The sequence below is a fragment of the Falco peregrinus genome, chromosome 9, assembly GCF_023634155.1.
Source record: "Falco peregrinus isolate bFalPer1 chromosome 9, bFalPer1.pri, whole genome shotgun sequence".
In the NCBI taxonomy this organism is placed as follows: Eukaryota; Metazoa; Chordata; class Aves; order Falconiformes; family Falconidae; genus Falco; species Falco peregrinus.
In genome coordinates, this window is record NC_073729.1 from 14,476,869 (window position 1) to 14,496,587 (window position 19,719).

Genomic DNA, 19,719 nt, shown 5'->3' on the forward strand with positions numbered 1-19,719 from the left:
GTAATGCTAATCCTGTTCTGGACAAAACCAAACCAAACCACATCAAATAAAAAACACTCCCATCTCCAACAAACAAAAATGCACTCCAAAACAAAACAAACAAAAACCACCCACACCTCACAAAACAGAACTTTAAAAGAGGAGGCTATCAACAAACAATCTAAAGCATAAAGTGCTGCTTAAGAGTTAAAGAATATCTCACTCAGCAGTAAGAGATCAAGAACCATCATCTGTTATCAAATCTTTTGTTCTAAATGCTAGCAAGAACACTCACCAGAGGGAAAGGCAACCCTCCACTCTCTTAACATGTCTAACAACCAGCCTGGAGATCACAGTATGCTTCAGAAGCAATATTTGGCCCAGGGCACTTCTTTTGCCCATAGACAAAAGGAAGTAGACCCATGCCTAGTTTAACTTGTCTCAAAGTATCGCTCCAAGAAAAACCTCTGCAATACTGTTATTTGTCATTTGGCACGTTTAATTAGACTTAGGAGGAATGAAATTAAAAGGTAAATAAAATAGATAGCTAATTTTATATGGAGGCTGCATAGGATTAGGTAGAAAGAAAAAAGATATTAGGACAACAAAACTTCCTCCCACCCCAAAAGGCAGAATCAAAAGAACAAAAAACACAGTGAATAACAGTCTGGATGTATATATATTCAAATGAAATAAAAAATACCTATTTTGCATATTGTGTTCTTACTCTGAAACTATACTTAGTAAAAGAAAAGTAAAACTTAAATATGAGGAAGAAAGAATAGGTGGATTTGAAGAACGGTTAACATGTTATTATCACCTCGTGTCTTTAGCCTTTTAGAGATATCTTAAAAAAAAAATATCTATCTTTTGAGAACTGGTTTCTATGTGGTCTGAAATCATGTTCCTTGCTACTGTAAATCCCCATGTCCACTAAGCCACAAATAACGGACTAAACCAAACATGACAGCCACCTCCATTTCTCAGGTCTTCATGATTCCTCCTGGCCCCAGAAGGCACTTAACAGCATACAAAGGCAAGAAAGGAAACACGTTTTGATAGGACTCCAGTGTTTTCAGCCCTCAAGGAAAACTTAGGATTAGATACCTAGAAAACAGAATATCTCCCTAGAGCTGCCCTCATATTTCTTTGACTGCATAGATTTACTGCTGGATGCTGAAGTCAAAGTTAATTTATCTTCCAGTTTTTACTTGACAGCCCGGAAAGACAGGTTGGGGTGGGAATCAAAGGCGTTATAGGAATACTCTTAAAAGCATGACTCATATTATAAAGTGGGGGCTGAGCAAAGAACATTGAAATCAGCAAAATCCAGGTTCTATAAAAATGTGAATACCCTCACCTCTTGTTAGTTTTAATAAGAACTGAGGGGGCTTAGGCCCTAGAAGGCTACATCAGCTGTGTTTAGGACCTAGAGAACAAAACAGTACTAGAAAAAAGGTGGAACAGAGGAAGAAAATGTAAGAAAATCACTCCTTCTCCATTAAAGTTGTCTTGTTAAAAAAAAAAAAAAACAACACTACAAATCTATCCAAATAATTTAATATTAAGCATACACTGAAAATTACTACTATATATCAGCCTCTGAGCATCTTTCAATACAATACCAAAAAAAAAGAAAAGAAAAAAAAAAGAAAAGAAAAAAAAAAGAAAAGAAAAAAAAAAAGCCTTTCATTATTTACAGATAGACCTGAAAAGGTCTCAGAAAGTCTTCAGGTTCTTTTTCAAAGTACAAGGATTTTTCTTGGTGCAAATTCACTCAATAAAATTCCCTATTGAACCATACCTATCTATCATTCACTGAAAAAACAACTAAGTCAAATCCTCTAGTATTACTGCTGTCTATGTCAAATGGGCCACTGGACTATTTGAAAAGTCTTTCTTTCAGACTTGACTTATTTTTATATTTTTTGAGACTTAGAGGGCCTACCATGTTTTACACTCAAGGAATTACCATTATTTAAAAACAATCAAGTCTCATATTTGATCTATAAAACTAATATCCGAGAATCATATCTCTAAAAATACAAATGTATAACCTCATCATAAGCATACTAGAGCAGTCAGTAGCGCATTTTTCGAATTGTGTGTGCTCATTGCCTAGAGATACATGAGAATAACTCCTTTGTCTTTTCTCATGGAATTTTATTTATGAAAAGCAAATGTAACTTGCAGGATAATCAAGTTACAGATTTAAATTAATCCTTCCTTTTTTTTCAGTGAAAGTAGGGGTGCATGTTACTTTGTTAAATGCCTCAGTTTTTGTTGGTGTACCACCCTGTGCTGCTTAATTTGTAAATAAATGTAGTAAAGAGGTAACAGCACCTTCAGTTTAGTTGTAGGTGTTAATGCAATCAAAGATGATAGCTACTAGCATTCAAGTGATAATTCTGGAGAAAAGTGAATAACTAAGAAGTTCTTTTTATGGAAATATATTGGAATGCTACACATGTTCCAGAACAGCTGAAGTACCTGCAAGAAATCCAATTTCACTACAGTGTTTGAACGTATCAATAATGTATAGGTCAGAAGGACAGTTGTCAGCTTTCTGGATAGGAAACATTGTACATGTTATGGGAGCAGAAGAGTTGACCCAACCTGTGCATTGCTGGCATAGGGCATCTCATGGGCCACCTACTTTCTTAGGGTCCATCTGCAGTGTTATATTTCAGGTGAAGTGTTTTTAATTTGTTTTCATTAGATTTGGATAGATATAAATATATATTTGTAAAACATATACACGCACACGTACATACACGCAGAAAGACTTAAAAGCAAAGTAACAAGAAAAAAACCCACAATGTACCCAAAGCTATCTTTTACTTGGTCATGTACCAAGAAATCTCTTACCAAAAAAATTATATGTGATGCTGGAGTTAGTATAACCAACTGTAAAATTCTAAGAGCTGCATACTAGCACAGTAATAATGCAGATTAAAAAAAAATATTACTGTCTTTGAAATTATTTTCCATACTCTTCACACTAAATGCAAGGCATTGCCCAAATTTCAAGGTGATTTAGCATTTAATTATAATTGCCATGTAATTTGGAAAATTAAAATATTCACCACCATACTTCCTGTTTTGTGGGGAAGCGATCGCTTTATGGATGAGACTTCAGAAAGACACTAATGCCCATCTAGAAAGAGTAAGTGGAAGACAGAGATGCTGAGAGTCTGTATATCCCAATTATCACATCTGCTATGCCAATACACCTCTTACAAGCATCCACATCATTCTATTTCAAATGTTCAATGTTGTTCTATAGAAATCAGTGGGGGCTATGACTTTTCTAGCAGCAGGAACAGTGTCCTGAGTAGGAGATGTAGGCTAGAAACAAAGGCCTACGTGACCAAGATCACGTGAAAGCTGATGAGCAACTTTAAAATAGGAACTTCAGGACAAGCTGAATGTATGCCCATCTTACTGCATGCAACTGAAAACCACACAAAAATCCAAATGATGGATTTTGTGTTTGGCCAACTTCTTATCTGTTTTTAAACTTAATATTTCAGTAGTTCAACAGTTGGGAATTAACGGCCAGGACTGTTAGGATTATTCTACTGTAGACCCCTCTTTCCTGTTGGACAAACTGCAATGATAATAAAATCAAGCAGAGCACATTTCTTTCGGCTTTAAGGAGAGAAAAGTGTGGGCCATAAGAAAGCCATATTAGTACCCAAGTCCCTGCATCACACTATATGAAGTGTGCTTGTGTTCTCTTGAAACCAAAAGGAGTCAGGAGCCCTTGATCTGTATTTGTCTCACTTTATCTCTCTCTAAAAGGTTGCAATATAAGAGAAGTCTCTGGAAAATAATACAAGACAAAACAAAAAACCCCCACCTAATACTCAAAACATGTAAAGATTTTAATAGTATCTAGCAGTGCTCAGAGTTAATGAAAAATCTCCTGGTTCTATGATGCTTTAAAGTGGGATTTGGTTTTCCTAGTTTCCTTTTTGCACACTGCTATTTATGAACTTGATGTGGTAGTTGGTTTGACAGGTGATAGGACTGTTTGCAAATTACTCATGTTTGGATCCCTGTGCAGAAACTTCTGTCCTCTAACCTCATCTTTTTTCCTCTTGCCTTTTTTTTTTTTTCTTTAAATGAAAGCAGAACTGCCTTAGGTTTTTTTTAATTAATTAATTTTCCTTAAACATATGGCAGCAATACAATGATTATAAATGACCTCTAAGCTATCAGTATATATAAAGGCCTTAAGCTAATCTTGTGGTGGTTTAAATTAAGTTTCGTTTTTCCATAAAAGTCTGACAATTGCAAAATTATTTTAAATTGCTATATGTACTGCTGGAATACTCTGTGTGTATGCGCACATGCTGGGGCCAAGGACAGAGACAGAATTACATATTTCTCATCCGAAGAAGAATACAGACAGTGAGAAAGATGTAGCACGGTATGTTCTTGTCAGAGATCACACACAAACTGCCTAAAATGCAGCTTATGATCCTCCCACAACGGGATATTTTTACTATCCTTAATGAAGCTAGGCAGGTGTTTACAGTTATGATGTATGTCCGTCTAAAGTTGGAATTAAGCACAGACACAAAATAGCAATGCTTGACGCACTAAACCATGACATACTGTACGCACTGTAATTAAAATAAACTCTACTCCTGATTTTTCTTTTTTTTTATGAAAAAACAAGAAAAGCTATGAAGATGCATTCTGCTTTGTGGAAAGCTTGCAAACTATTCTGAGAAATGTAAAAAAATAATTTGCAGAACAAACTAAAATTCTCTAAAACACCTCTTTAGCCTTGGCCTGCTCTTTGCCAGGTGATTTTGGGGGATGAGGAAGGAAGGGAGCTTTCCATCTGTTGAAGTGTTAGGATTCTAAACACGTTCCTGAGTTAATTTTGACTCTTTAAAGTGTGAGGTAAGTTAATATACTCTAAACCAATATATCGTGTCAATCAACAGTGCTTTTCTCAATATCAGCCCACTCACTTCCGCCTCCTGCCTGCAGGCTCTAGAGGCTTCTTGCTCTAAAGCTGTTCCCCTTAAGAAATGAAACATTCAAGTGGTATGAACAAATCATACATGTCTCTAATAAAATAAACCTGAAGAGTGTGAATGGAAATAGAGAAGCTGACATTGTTTATTCACTTTGCGCTAATGTAGCAGTTTACCTAAATAACTGCATTCAGAAATACAAAGGAATATCCCCCCCCCCGCCCCCCTCCCCCCCAAGTTCTTGAAAAGTGGAAGGGAAAAATGTTGTAAAGAAACATTACACATGTTATAAAAAATACTGAAATATCTATGTCCCACAATGTCTTTTTTCTGCAAATATTTCCAGTCTTTTCAAACCAGGCACAGAAGTTTCTGAAGTATATTAACATTTGCCAGATACTATAGATCTGAAATATTTGGAATATTACATCATCATCATGTAGGAACGTATGAACAAATTTACTAATGCTAGGCCTGCCTAGTCCAACACACTTTACAGAAGGAATTGAAGATCACAGTGCACGTACGATAATTGCCTCGATGTTACGCTTTAGGAACCTTAGAGACTTCCAGAATCTGGAAGATGTATCTGGACTATCAGGTTTAGACGGTAATTCAGGAATCATAGTCCATAAATTTGCCTAATTCCTTTACATTTTTGGTCTCCACAAAGTCCTGTGGTAATGGATTCTACAAGTATAAATTGTGTAAAAAGTAATTTCTTCCATTAGCTATACATTGTTTTACAAGCTCAACATTTTATTCAAGTATATCAGATTGTACACTTGCATATCACTGTATCTTCTCCTCTTTCTCTTATCTCTTCTCCAAGCTGAATCCACACAAAAGATATTCCATGCTTTTGATCAATCAAGGACTTTCTAGTTCCACCAGGTCCTTTTTTTAAATTAGTCAAGCAAAACTGCATGAAGCATTCAAAATGTAAAATTGTATAATTTTGTAAAATTATATTTATCCAGCAGCACAAATTAGTGTCCTGATTTGCTTTAAATTCCTCTGCTAGTAATGTCTAACACTCTGTTTGCTTTTTGACCAGTGATGAGTATTGGGCTAAGTTTTCAGAGAACTGAAATTCATAACTAGTCCCAGCAGGAATTAGCCATGTCTTTGGAGTGTGGATAATGTGCTTAGAGATCTAAACTATATGCATAGTTCTCAGATACTGTAAATAAGTAGTTGTTTAAAAAAAAAAAAAAAAAAAAAAAAAAGGAAGTTAGCATTAATAACCACAGTATCACACCAGAGAACAGCTAGTTTATTAGCTGAAGTGTCAACTATTCAAATAGCTGAAGAAAAAAATACTCTCTTGCAAATATTGGTCTTTCACCTCTCCCCTCCCCCTTTGTTAACGAAGAAAAGGAAAAATGTAAAACTAACATTGGTCCCATTACCCCACCAGAAAACCAAGCAAGCCTAATGCTAATTTCAGTGTGAGCCTCTTATAAAGCAACATCTTGGGGGCACATATAACTTCCAGGATGAGTCACATCAGTGTGACTCAGAATCAATAGTAATTTTAATGTGCTAAAAAATTAAGATGGTCTGAAAGATCCTTACATGGTTAACATCCTGTTTCAATAGGTATTGCCTTATGGTTTTTTACCAGTAGAACGAAAAGAAGCTCAGCTGCCTTGACAAAATGGTCAGAAGAGAGAACTTTCACGCTTGGAATCTGTGGATCCTTGAAACAGTGGAGATTTATCTTAACAGAATGTGTCCAAAGGTCAACAGGTTACATCCTGTTACCAAGAAAATAATGTAGATTCATTCTTATTTTAGTCACAGTTAAACAGTAGCCTAAAATCACTGTAAATAATCATACAATTTGACCCTATTATTTTTTTTCTCTCCACTAAATATGTACCTCTAAAATGTCAGCTTACCATCTGTTTAACATAACATGTACAGGATGGCCAAGTTTTTGGTCAGGTACCCATTCTGTCTACCATTTTTTTCCCCACTCCTGTGAGTCCCTTTCCCTCCCAAAAAATCTTATTTTATGATCTCCAGTGCATTTTGAATGAGTCCCAAAGTTACATACCAAAGTACGTAATTGTATGTTGTTGTTTTCTACCTTGTAGCAAGCAGACTATTATTTCAAGTTTTTAAAATGTTACCATCTTCTGCTGGCACAAATAGAACACAGGAAATTTCACATACTCCCCCAGGGACTAGCTTGGATTCATGTTGGAAAGGAAACAATATGAAGTTGATAAGAGAAGAGTGGCTAATCAAACTGAAGGATGAAAAGCAAATACAAGTAACTGGGATTCAGAAAGAAACAGATCCTAACTGTGTTTCCAGGGAACTCCAAAAATTGCAACTATTTTTAGGATGGTGATACATCATTCAGAATTTAGTTATTTAACATTTTAGAATTTTAGCTTCTATTTATTTAGAATAGTGAAATATATGGAGACATAAATTTCTTAATAGATTTTTTTTCATTTTAATGGAGTCAAGCATAGGCATGTAACCTAAATATAGAAGTTTACAAAAGAAAAAAAAAAGGGGGGGGTGGGGAGAATGATTTTCTTCCCCTCCCTCCAAGGACTATATAAGACACTTTAGATTTCTAAAGTCTACTTAAAGTTCTGGGTGAAAGGTTGTTTTACCAAGTTTCCTTATTAATACTTTTTAACTAAATTGATCCATTGAGTATCTCCCTTCCATCCACAACCTACTTGCACCAGACTCATCAAGCATCTTTAAAGAGATCAAGGAGAACATAGGCCTGCCCAGCTGAGCAATTCGTACAGACTGGAGAGTTTCCAGCTACCCAAAAACTGCTGCATTTTGTCTGTGGTAGGAAGGGAATGCCAGCAGAGGAAGGAAAGGTTGATGTGCAACACATACATTACTATCACAGTAGTGCACTCATAACTGAGGAGATTCCAGACGTTTGCACCCATCGTTTCACCCCCAACAGTCAAAATAGCCTCAGGGAGACCTGGAGCCATGTGGGGAGTTGGATTAGCTCCTTCATTTAACTGTAAACATTTCATGGCCCAGAAAATGTTGCATGATGGAGGAGGGATTTTCATGTCCATAAATAGCTCTGTAACCATAGGCACCTAGCGATTTGGAAGATTTCAGGTCCTTCAGAGGTGTACTGGAGTGACAAGGAAAGCTAAGGGGACCCCATCAAGGACAGGCCAGATCCCTTTGCAAGCAGTCACCAGGCCAGACTCCATTGGTTTCAGCCTTTTAATTCAGGGAGGCAAAATAGGCATTCAGTAAAAACAGCAGATGGAAGAGATACAACAATCAAACAATGCAACCTGTTACAGCATTGCTTTTGGCATGGTTGCATTTTTGTACTAACCCGTAACACTTCACCGAGAACTCCCACACACAGTTCACCAGCAATCCTTGCCCTTTTGTACAGTAGTTTCTTAATTTATCTCATCTGCAACTAGAATACTACTGACATTATAATACTAACTTGAATTATAAGTTCAGTAAGATGTAAACTGAGGTCAAGAAAGGAGAAAGATCAGCTTATCTGTTTGTTGGCTGTTTGTATTAAAATTATTTTGACTTATATGTATATCTACAACTCCTACATGTGCTTCTATATTTCCGTCACCTATAATCTACTGTAAATGTCATGTTAAATATTAAACTCTGATCTATCCTGAGGAAGGCTTTGGTTCTCAGCCACTCTTAGCTGCCCAATAGAGACATCTTTCTGACTAAAAGCAATTCTAATCATTCACGCTCACAAATTTTCCCTGCTTATCAAGTTGTGTGTTTCTCTTGTTAATATTTCAAGTATATGGAGTAAACAAAAAAATCTTTAACCATTTAAAAACAGCCTTGTAAAAATAACTTCAAGTACTTTGTATTAGGAAAACACTAACATCCTGATTCTCTCTCTCACACACAGAGCAAGTCTTAAAGCACCATCACACAGGGAAAGTTAATTTCTGAAAGGCTAGCAAGGCAGAAGTGTATGAACTTTCATAATCAGAAAATTATTTTTAGATGTTTAAAGAACTCTAGTCATAGTCTTCCCTGTACAATTTTAAATTCACACACTGAAGTTACAAAGGTAACTTTTGTTCATAATGACATGCTGCAAGAACTCCCCAAACGATTCCCCAAAATCTGGAATATTTTTGCTTTTGGAAAATCGAATGCACATCTGGAAAGCAAACTATTTATAGAATAGAAAGAAATAAAAAAATATAGAAATAATGAAAATAAAAATTTAAGTTACATGAAATATACCTTATGCTTATAAATGGACTTTACACCTTCAAGAACTCAGCATGAACAGTAGCTGCAAGTATATAGAATGAATATATTATCAAATACTTCAAATGAGTGATTCACAGCCTAAATTTCCTCTTATTTCAAAGCAAATCTATGAAAACACCAGTGAAATGAATAAAATGCTGATCACAGAAAACAAAAATCTGGCCTACTACAAAACAAAAAAAAAGCATGAACATAAGATCTCTTTAAAATAAGATGGCTGTGAAACAAACCAAAGCTAAAGTGTAAGTTCAAACACAAATTTCCTCTAACCTGATGGTGCATTAGGAGATTTAAATCACTGAAAACATAACCTGACTTTGACACACTGTGTCTCTCAGTGAGCCTAGTTAGTTGTTCAATTTTTTTTTTTTTAATGAAATCTTTTTTTGCTCAGCTTTGACTTTGAACTTGGACATTCACCTGATTTTGTTTCTATTGGTGCATTTTTAAAAATTAACTATGAAAATACTCCGAAGAAATTATAATTTTAAAAAAGCTCAACATTTTTTTTATTTGCCTTTAAAATATAACAGATGGTCACTATAATCTTGAACTCGTCATCCTGTGAAATCAAGGGAATAAAAACTGACTACTCAATGTTCACTGTTTATAGCTGCAAATCTATAAATTGGAATACAACAGTTTGTTTCTTTAAATCTAAGCACTTAAGAATTATTGAAAGAAAATTAAATTATTACCTTTCATTTCTCAGACACAGAAGGAGCAAAGTTCAGATATAAAAAAAGTGACTTAGCAGTTAAATTAATTTTAATATAGCAATACAGGACACATGCAATACCCAAGACTAGAAAATACATATAACTACTTCCATTTTTTGGGATGACCAAATGGGATTTAATTCCCAAATTTTTGGATGTGATTAAGGACTAGACCACACAACTCATTCATAGGAAACCAAGTCCAACACAATTTTATTCCCCTCATTATGTTTATATATGCACTGAACTTCAACTTGCTAGAGTTGCTTAAAATTCACACCAGTAATCAACAGACCTTAGGCTTCCCAGTGTAGGCAGAGAATGTAAATAAAGTGCTGGTGGTATCACTATTTTCCAAAGAACAGCTTTTACAGGCTGACATGTACTTTCTGACTTCTGTTGTTGGTAACGTAATCCTGACATAATCAACACTGAAGTTTTCCAAACCATTTTTTGCAAGTAATGGAACAAAAATTAAGAAAAAGTGAAAGAAGAAAAAAAAAAAAAAAGACAAACAAAAACATGACAATAATTCTGAAGATTAATTCCCCTACTAGCTGTCTGTCTCAGATGGTACTGTTGTCTTAATTCCATATCACCATAAGGTGCATTTTATAATAAATATATGATGCTATAGAAATGGATTTTATTTTTCTTTAGCAAAGAAGTAACAACACATATGCTCTTTCCATCACAATGGGATAAGTATCTTCATTATTAAAAATGTCTTGATTAAAAATAATACTTTAACGCTTAAGTGAGGAGACCATAGGTTAATCTACAGGCTAGTCAATCTGGTAAAGAACAGCTGACAGAGCTAGAGACAATATTCATAGCACTGTAGTTATACCCAAATAGCCCTGAAGAGCAGACAAGTTATCGCTGAAAAATTAATGTTTTTTTCAGTCCTCAGATGTATACTCTGGCAAGACTACAGTAGACACTGGAAAAACCTCACTTGATCCTTAGGGTCGCATTCAGAATACATGAGTTCCAACTACATGGCGGGGTTGGAATAAGATGGCTGTTAAAGTCCCTTCCAACCCAAACCATTCTATGATTTTATGAGACTCATTCATTTCTTTGACAGATTCACTCAAACAGGCAATGCAGCCACCAGCTCACTGCCTATGAAACACCCAGCTACTACTACACTGTAGAGCACCCATCCAGAAGATATAAGTATGTTCCGTCAAATACTATAGCTAGTCTGAAATTCACACCTAAAAGGGGTAGAGCTAGTAGAACAGAGCAGCTGATAAACATTAAGAGGAGAAAGCTGTGTGGATAAGTCTGAGACTTGGTGAATGTTCTTTTTACTATAGTCTCTTTACAGGCTCTGTAGACATAAGCAATCCAAAATAAAAGGAAATTTAAGATATGTCTCTGCTGTATTTCAAACGCAGGAACAGAAAACCTGAAGTACAAGAGCAGCTTTTCAATATGATGTAAATGAGTCATAGCAAGATAGATCTGTTTAGAAATAAGTGAGCTAGTTCAGGCATTTGTCACACGCTTTGTCTACTTATCTCTAGGACAAGCTGAAGATAAGATGAACAACAGTATGTCTATGCTATTTTATTATAGATTTTCTCCCATGCTGTGTTCTAACTATTAAATGAGAAGACTCCAAGAAACCCATATCAAAGATATTGGGCAACCAGCCGCTTAAACTAGTTGGGCCTGCACTGTAGTAAAACATTACGTATAGTTAAACTGCAACTACATACTCTGAAGAGAGGGGAAAGGGGAGGGAACACCAATGAAACTTCCCCACTGAAAAGGTAAGACAAACAACATTTGAAAACTTCAGGGGGGCACTGTCTTGCTTCTGTAACCTGACAGTGAGGCATCTCCAGTTCTTAGATGGCTCTTAAATATGACTTCAGCAGATTTAATTGTTAGAAAAATGTTTCTTCATTGTGAAATTTGCTGCACAAACTGTTGCTTGTTATCAGTTATTGGTAGATTCAAATAATATAAAAAGCTACCTCTAAGTTCAATTGCAGTATAGCTAGGTGAATAGGATGTTTATTCAGACAATTGATAACTAACACTCTCAAATGAAGGAACTCATTAGCAAATAGTCATTGCATGGTAACATCTTTTGATTACTGTTCCAAGTTCACTTAGATTTAAGTGGCAATCTGAAGAATAACTCCACTAACTTCCAATCATCTGTTCCTTTGGTTTAGCCATATACATTAAAAAAAATTGAAGTGTCTTATTTACTTTGGCATTAGCCATGCAGAATCATAAAATATTTGATATTTTTTATAGCTGTAATTATCACAAACTGTTAGGAATGTGGGCACCAAACACTTTTTTTAGAAGTTAAGTCCCTTATAAAAGTAACAGATCCATTAACTAATGAAGTATTTCCTGTGTTACAAATGTATCTTGAGAAGCCAAAATACTCCTAAAATATAGACACTTTTGAGAAAATACATATTGCTACAATAGATAAACTTAGCTTTCCATCTATATGAGTTTATTCATATGATCTCAGCATTGATAAGTAACAGACTATGAGAGAACACTGAACGAATAACAGCCTGCCAAAAGACTCTTGGGTTTCCCAGTATTTTTTTCCATTATTCTAGTGAGATTACTTAGCATCAATACTGATGTTAACTGTAACCTTCTGCTTTCAGAAAGTATATAATGAGATAAAATGAAAGCATCAAAATTAACATTAAATTGTTCATGGAATCATAGCTACACATATTTTTCTGTTTTGTTTGCTGATGATTTTATTTTATTCAGTAAAATGAAGTACTAGATTCTGTAGTGCTTGTTCTACCAATTTATCTAATAATAGCCATACCTTTAAGGAGAATGCAACATGTATGTGGAATGTCTTATTTATGATGACTATTCTCTGTGATAAACCTGCTGGTGGCTGTATGTTTCTATGCATTGCTCATACTTTTTTCTTCACATTTTTCTTATTATGTAGATTCATGATATTTTTACTTGTCAGTCACCTTGCCTGACTAATTTGCCAAAACCAGCTTTAAATATGTACAAAATCTCCACCTCATATTAGAGCCCCGAAAAGCACATATAGTACATGGACAAATATTTGTGAGAAAGACAGTACCTGGAGAATACAAAAGAAAAAAAAAACCAAAAACCACAACACAAAAATAACACCAACAGAGCAGCAATGTTTCGAAATAGCTGACCAGTGAATAAATGAATAGTGAGTAGCAATTCAACCAAATGACGAGACTCACTAGATGGCACTGTTACACGTGCATAGACGGTGCTGAAGGGTTTATTTCCCTTATTGTACGAGCGAGATGATAGTTTTGGGGGAAAGAAAACCTGCCTTTTTAAAATTGGCTCTTGGCGTTTGTCTTTCTGGGAACTGTAAGTACTTGAAGGAGTTAGTAGTTAAGGCAGATACGCTCTCTGGGAACAGACAATATAGTTTACGCAAAATGCCTGAGTACATTGTCTGAATATTGCAAATAGGACGAGTGGCATCTAGCATATATCAAACACCATTTTACATTCAAGTGTAAGGTTCTGATATCTGTTACTGTACATGCTATTACTTTGCAAAATTTTCACGTGCTATGTATTTTAAATTTACTTACATTCAGTTTCAGCTATGTCGATATCTACAGATGATTTTTGAGACAGCGGTTTGGATAATTACAGGGTTTACCAAGAAATTAAAAAGTCAGGCTAAGCAGTTATGGATAACAGTGTGTTTTGGAGAGCCCAACATCATGTTCATCCCCAAGGCTTTCACATTGCAAAGCTGCGGGGCTTGATTTTTGTTCAGTATACTAAGGTGCCCCAGGCAGTGAGCCTCCTCTCCCACAAAAGACAGTGTAGTGGACAGAAAATGGAGCACATCACGTATACAATTCCTTGGGTAACTGCTTTAGACTGACATACAGATACAAGCAGGTTCTATAGGTGCAGACCCATACTATTATGAAAGCAGACAAAAACGATGAATAGCATTCCTGAAAATGAATGGAAGCTGAATAAAGCATCATAACACAAACTTATCTACAATAACGAGCATCAAATCAGTGTCTGCAAGGCCAGGGCTGGGGGGCGGGGTAGGGCAAGGGAGTATTTTGGCAGCAAGAGCTATTACAAGAAGAAAAGCAATGCAGTTTAAAGCAGATGCATTACCTGGTACCAAGTACAGAGCATTGCCAAGAATAACAAATCTAGAAATAATGAATAAGCTGCTTAAGTTATTTATATGCAACTAAATAGTTTGGGAAAAGAGGAACAGGCTTTGATTCTACTCTGTTTTACTTTGTTTAAATAGCCTGATCTCTCTGTATGGGTTCTGTTATTATGAACTGTAAGCAATTCAAACAGAGGAGACCCTTTCTTACTAGAGATTCTTGTCTCCACGATTCCATTAAACCCTAGGGAACTGATACATGTTGATGGAGGAGAAACCAAGTCTCTGGTTTGAGTAGGCTGCGCACCGCATAATTCTGAATTCTGTTTGTGTAGGTAAGACCCCCCAAAAAATCATTTGCATAAAGCTTAATATGTACATTTTTAATGTATTCACCAGATGTGTCAAGGCTCACACTTTGAGCATGAGGCTAACACACTTGATATCAGCCTCATACCATCTCTGTACCTCACATGAAAATACATCATTTCATACAAAGAGAGATCTGCTTAGTCACCTGCCTGTTTATGCCACCAAAGCAAAAATTTCATTCTTACTATCTCTTCCATTATTGCTAGCTGTCAAGAATGGTAACACTTTCCATGGATTATGATGGAAATAGAAAGAATTTTCCTCAAAAGTGATAAAGAATACAACTAACCTTCTTTATTACAAATATAAAGGAGTTTCAAAGCTTAGGTAAATGTTCTGAAAGAAAGAGAAAAGCAAAACAAAATTTGAGTATTATAATCATACTTCCAAGTTTACTGAGAAATTCTTAAATTGATTAGCATCATTTGTTTTCTAACTTCAACTCATAGCGGACTTTCTGACTTTGCAAACCAAATTTCACCCAGAAAAACCTAGAAACTGTGAACTAATCAAAACTGATATTTTGACAGAAGTGCTGAACAGCACCTCTACTATGAAAAAGCACAAAAAATTTCAAGACACACATGACAGAAAAGAAACATAATTTTGACATTGAGGTCCAGTCACTACTAAATAAATGCACTCTTTTCTCTTTTTTTTTTTTCTTTAAACACCCTAACACCCTATCCCCATGCTCCAAATCTCTTTCACTTTTCTTGCAGATAATTCCGTTCTTCAAATAGATACTCCCAAAACTCTTGATTCTAGCGCATTCACTTCCCAGTCTTTCTTTTCCCAAATGGAACACTTTAGTTTCCCCCATAAACAGATCCAGAAGCCTCTCCAGTTACTGCTTCCTCTTTGTGTTGTTTAGTTCTGGTTGTGGGGTTTTGGGTTGGGTTTTTTTTTGAGTATCATTCATCCACAAACAAACAAACAACACGGAGTTATAAACAAAAAACCCAGCTTTGACTGCTGAAATCTGCTGCTCCTCCCCCAACAGAATCCCACAGAGCATACGCACTGTATCATCTGAACTTTGTTGGGGGAAAGAAAGATAACGGCCACAGGAAAATTATGTAATGCAAGTCCTGATGTAACCCAAACAATAATTCTACTGCACAGGCTATAACAATGACAGCTAGCAATACAAATATAACTTTATACATGCCTGTGAACTTTGACGGGTACATGGAATTGCTATTACGTGAATTCCTTCAAGGATAAAATAAGAGCATCTAAACTCTACACATGAGCACTTTAGTTAATGTTTTCTCTTTTCCATAGGACAGGGCAGTGAATGATAAGATCATCAGAGGACATTCAGGTTAGGAAGCTAGATATAAAAAGAGGGGTTTTATTGTGTGACATGAGGACCTAACATAACTTTGCAAAATGTAAATATATAAACAAACACAGATATATACTTTAATTTTAGAAGTCCCAGGTGCTCACAAATAGCTTGGCTCCAAAGGCAAAATTCAAGTCAGCACCTTGAAACAGTAAGTTATGAGGAAAGACACATATAAAAGTTCAGCTGAGTAGGGCATTGTTCAACATATTTTACATTTTTGTGCCACACTATCTCTTTGTTTCTTACAGAGTGTTCTAACAAACACGTGTATTGGGCCTGGCTAAGCCCCATAGCAGCCCTCATAGTGCTGTACTTGTATGGGTAGCTAGAAAGGTGGTGATAACACACCAGTGTTTTGGCTACAGCTGAGCAGGGCTCGCACAGCACCAGGGCTGTATCTCGCCTCCTCTCACCAACAGGTTGGGAGTAGGCAAGATCTTGGAAGGGGACATAACCAGGACAGCTGACCCAAAGTGACCAAAGGGATATTCCGTACCATATGACATCTACTCAGATATAACCACTAAGAAAAAGGAGGAGGAAGGTGGGAGACATTTGTTATTTATGACATTAATCTTTCAGAAAAACCACTACATGTATGGAAGCTCTGCTTCCTTGGAAGTGGCTGGACATCGCTTGCTGATGGGAAGTAGAGAATGACATCTTTTTTTTTCCTTCGCTTCCACACATGCAACTTTTGCTATTGCTTCATTAAATTGTCTTTATCTTGACCCACAAGGGTTTTTTTTCCGTCTTACTGTCTCTCTCCCTGTTCTGCTGAGAAGGGGAGTGATAGAGCATCTTGGTGGGCACCTGGTGTCTAGCCAAGGTCAACCCACCACAACAAGTAAAGGGATAAATCCACAAGGAAAGCTGTTAGATCTTGATTTGGTAGAATCAGGTACATAATACAATTCTCAAATTCTGTTGGCTAAAAGTAATGCTATGCTTAATAAGAGACACTGTGATTATTTTTTTCTACATAGCTTTAAAATCAAGAAAATTTGCTAGTACAGATAGTGCTTTTGTTCAGTCAGAACACACCACATTGGTTCAAATATTGCAGCAGCCTTTTCTTATGTCACCTATTCATTAACAAAGAGGCATTTTTACAGCATATGTGCACATGTGCAAGGAAACATTTTCTTCTTCTCAAATTTTGTTAACTTTAATAACCTCATTTCCCTTACTACAGTTCTTTCAAACTTCTACCGGTGCAAGAGAGGAAAATGGGACAAACAGGCATAGCTTGCCTAACCCCATGCACCAGTAAAGGCTATGGCTTGACCTGCTGGAAAGCAGCTCTACAGAGAAGGCCCTGGGAGACCTGGTAGACAGCAAGCTGCCCCCGAGCCAGCAGCGTGCCCTGGTGGCCAAGAAGGCCAGTGGCATCCTGGGGTGCATGAGGAGGAGTGTGGCCAGCAGGCTGAGGGAGGTGATACCCCCGCCTCTGCTCCGCCCCGGTGAGGCTGTATCCAGAGTGCTGTGTCCAGTGCTGGGCTCCCCAGTTAAGGGAGACAGGGAACGGCTGGAGAGGGTCCAGCTACAAAGACTGTTAAGGGACTGGAGCATCTCCCTGATGAGGGAAGGCTGAGGGAGCTGGGGCTGTTCAGCCTGGAGAAGAAAGACTGAGAGGGGTATTATCAATGCATACAAATATTTTAAGGGCTAGTGCCAAGAGGATGGGAGCAGGCCCTTTTCGGTTGTGCCCAGTGATGGGACAAGGAGTAATGGGCACAAACTGCAACACAAGAAGTTCCTTCTGAACATGAGGAAGAACTTTACTTTGGGGGTGACAGAGTACTGGAACAGGCTGCCCCGAGAGGTTGTGGATTCTCCTTCTCTGGAGATATTCAAAACCTTCCTGGACACAATCCTGTGCAACCTGCTCTGGGAGAACCTGCTTTAGGCAGGTGGTTAGACTAGGCGATCTCCAGAAGTCCCTTCCAGCCCCAACCATTTTGTGATTTGCGAAAAAGGACAGAAGTGAGAGAAGAATGAGTTCTATCACCTTTAGCTAGCACAAACTCATTTATGCTACTGTCAGTGAAATCAAAGCCAGGTTTACTAGATCTGTTTTTAATGCCTCCTTAAAAAAATAAAAATGTTCAAAACACATTGTTCTAACTAGGTGCACATAAAGGAAGTTAATACTTCAAGAAGAAAACAAGATCTTCTACAATGAATAGAGAGAGGCTTGTGTCTGCACCACCAAGCCACTGTTTTAAAAGGCTACCTATGCAGCTTCCTGAGCACGTAACTCTGGACCACTCTATACCCTTGGGGCATTTCAACCACTAATTGGTTGATGAGTCATTCTTTGTTTCTCTCCTGGTTTGTTGTTGTAAATACAGTATATGTCAAAAAGATATATTTGTTGGAATTCCTTTATGAGAGGTCGTATGTCAGTACATAGGGGGAGGAACTAGCAAGAAGGCCCTTTTTTTTTCCAGGTAGTACACTTAAAGGAGAGTGCACCAAAATAAATACATAAATTCCCACACATATTCATTCTGAAATTCTTGTAACAACTTTTATTTAGTTCATTGAAAAAACATGAAAGAAAAGTGAAAGCATCAGGGATGTAAGAAGTAAAAAAAAAAAAAAAAAAAAAGAGAGAAAGAAAAATGAGGAAAAACTAGGGGTGGAGAAGAGGAAAAAATGAAGACAAATCTGTTAGTTAATTACCATATCTGGAGGCTATTCAAAAGAGGAACTATTTCAGTTGTTCAAAGATGACAGATTCCAATCATAAGTGAAGTGCAAATAGAACTGAATGACCAATCCTCTCTATTTTGGGGGTGTGCTAAGGAAAAACATTCAGAAATATAGGCAGCTGTGTAAACTGTCATAGCACTCTTGACATCAACAAAAATGCAATGGTTTTCCCATATTAATAACTTCATCAATTAGTACAATTTAGGTGTTAAAGAACTCCACTACATTTGACATTTGCCAGCTACACTAAAATTTCCCCCACACACACAGGCCAATGCCGTTGGTGTTACCCATGTCCTTACGTCTTTAAATCCAGGCACATGAGAAATCAAAAAGAATAGCCAAATTCTACTCTTCAGTAATCACCATCAGTCCCAGTTTCCACTCCTCTGCGCAAAGTGAGCAATGTTTTGCATTGACCGTGGCAGGAATCTGGAGTAAGCTCTACTGAAGACACTAGAAGCGGCTGAGTAATATTCAGCAAGTCAATGAATATTACAAACCTTCCCCATTTTGAAAATGCAAATTTCCTGCAACTGATCCTTAAGATAAATGTATTTGAAAACAGCAGAGTAGTATGGTATAAAGCCAACAGAACTGGAAGCACAATGTTCATAAGCTCTTCATGTACAAAAGTACAGTCAGTAGGCTAGTAGTGTCCATCACTACCACATATCCCACATGTAGCTAGTAAAAAGAGAGGGTACCATAGGCTTCATACACTAACAGAAATGGCTTTATACCCCTTCTACCTTTAACCTTTATGGCAAGACAAGCATGCTAATGATAATGAAACCTCTTACCCTGAACTGACAGAAGAAACATTTACAAATGGCAAATTTTAATAGATCACAAACCAATGCAGATTTTCTAAAACACCTTAAACACTTGAAATTTCACAGTTTTTCAGCAGCTTTACTGCCAACAATTACATGATGTCATGATGCATTTATGAAGAATTTATTCTGCAAATAGAAAAACACAACAGCACTAACTTTTTAAAATTGTAATTTCATTATGCACGCTTAGATTGAGATTTGTCTGTCTTATTTGATGAACCACTGAAAGACAACAAACATAAACCTGAGAACATCTGCAGTTTATAAACCAGCTTAAAGAGGCTAAAAATGCTTGTGTCAT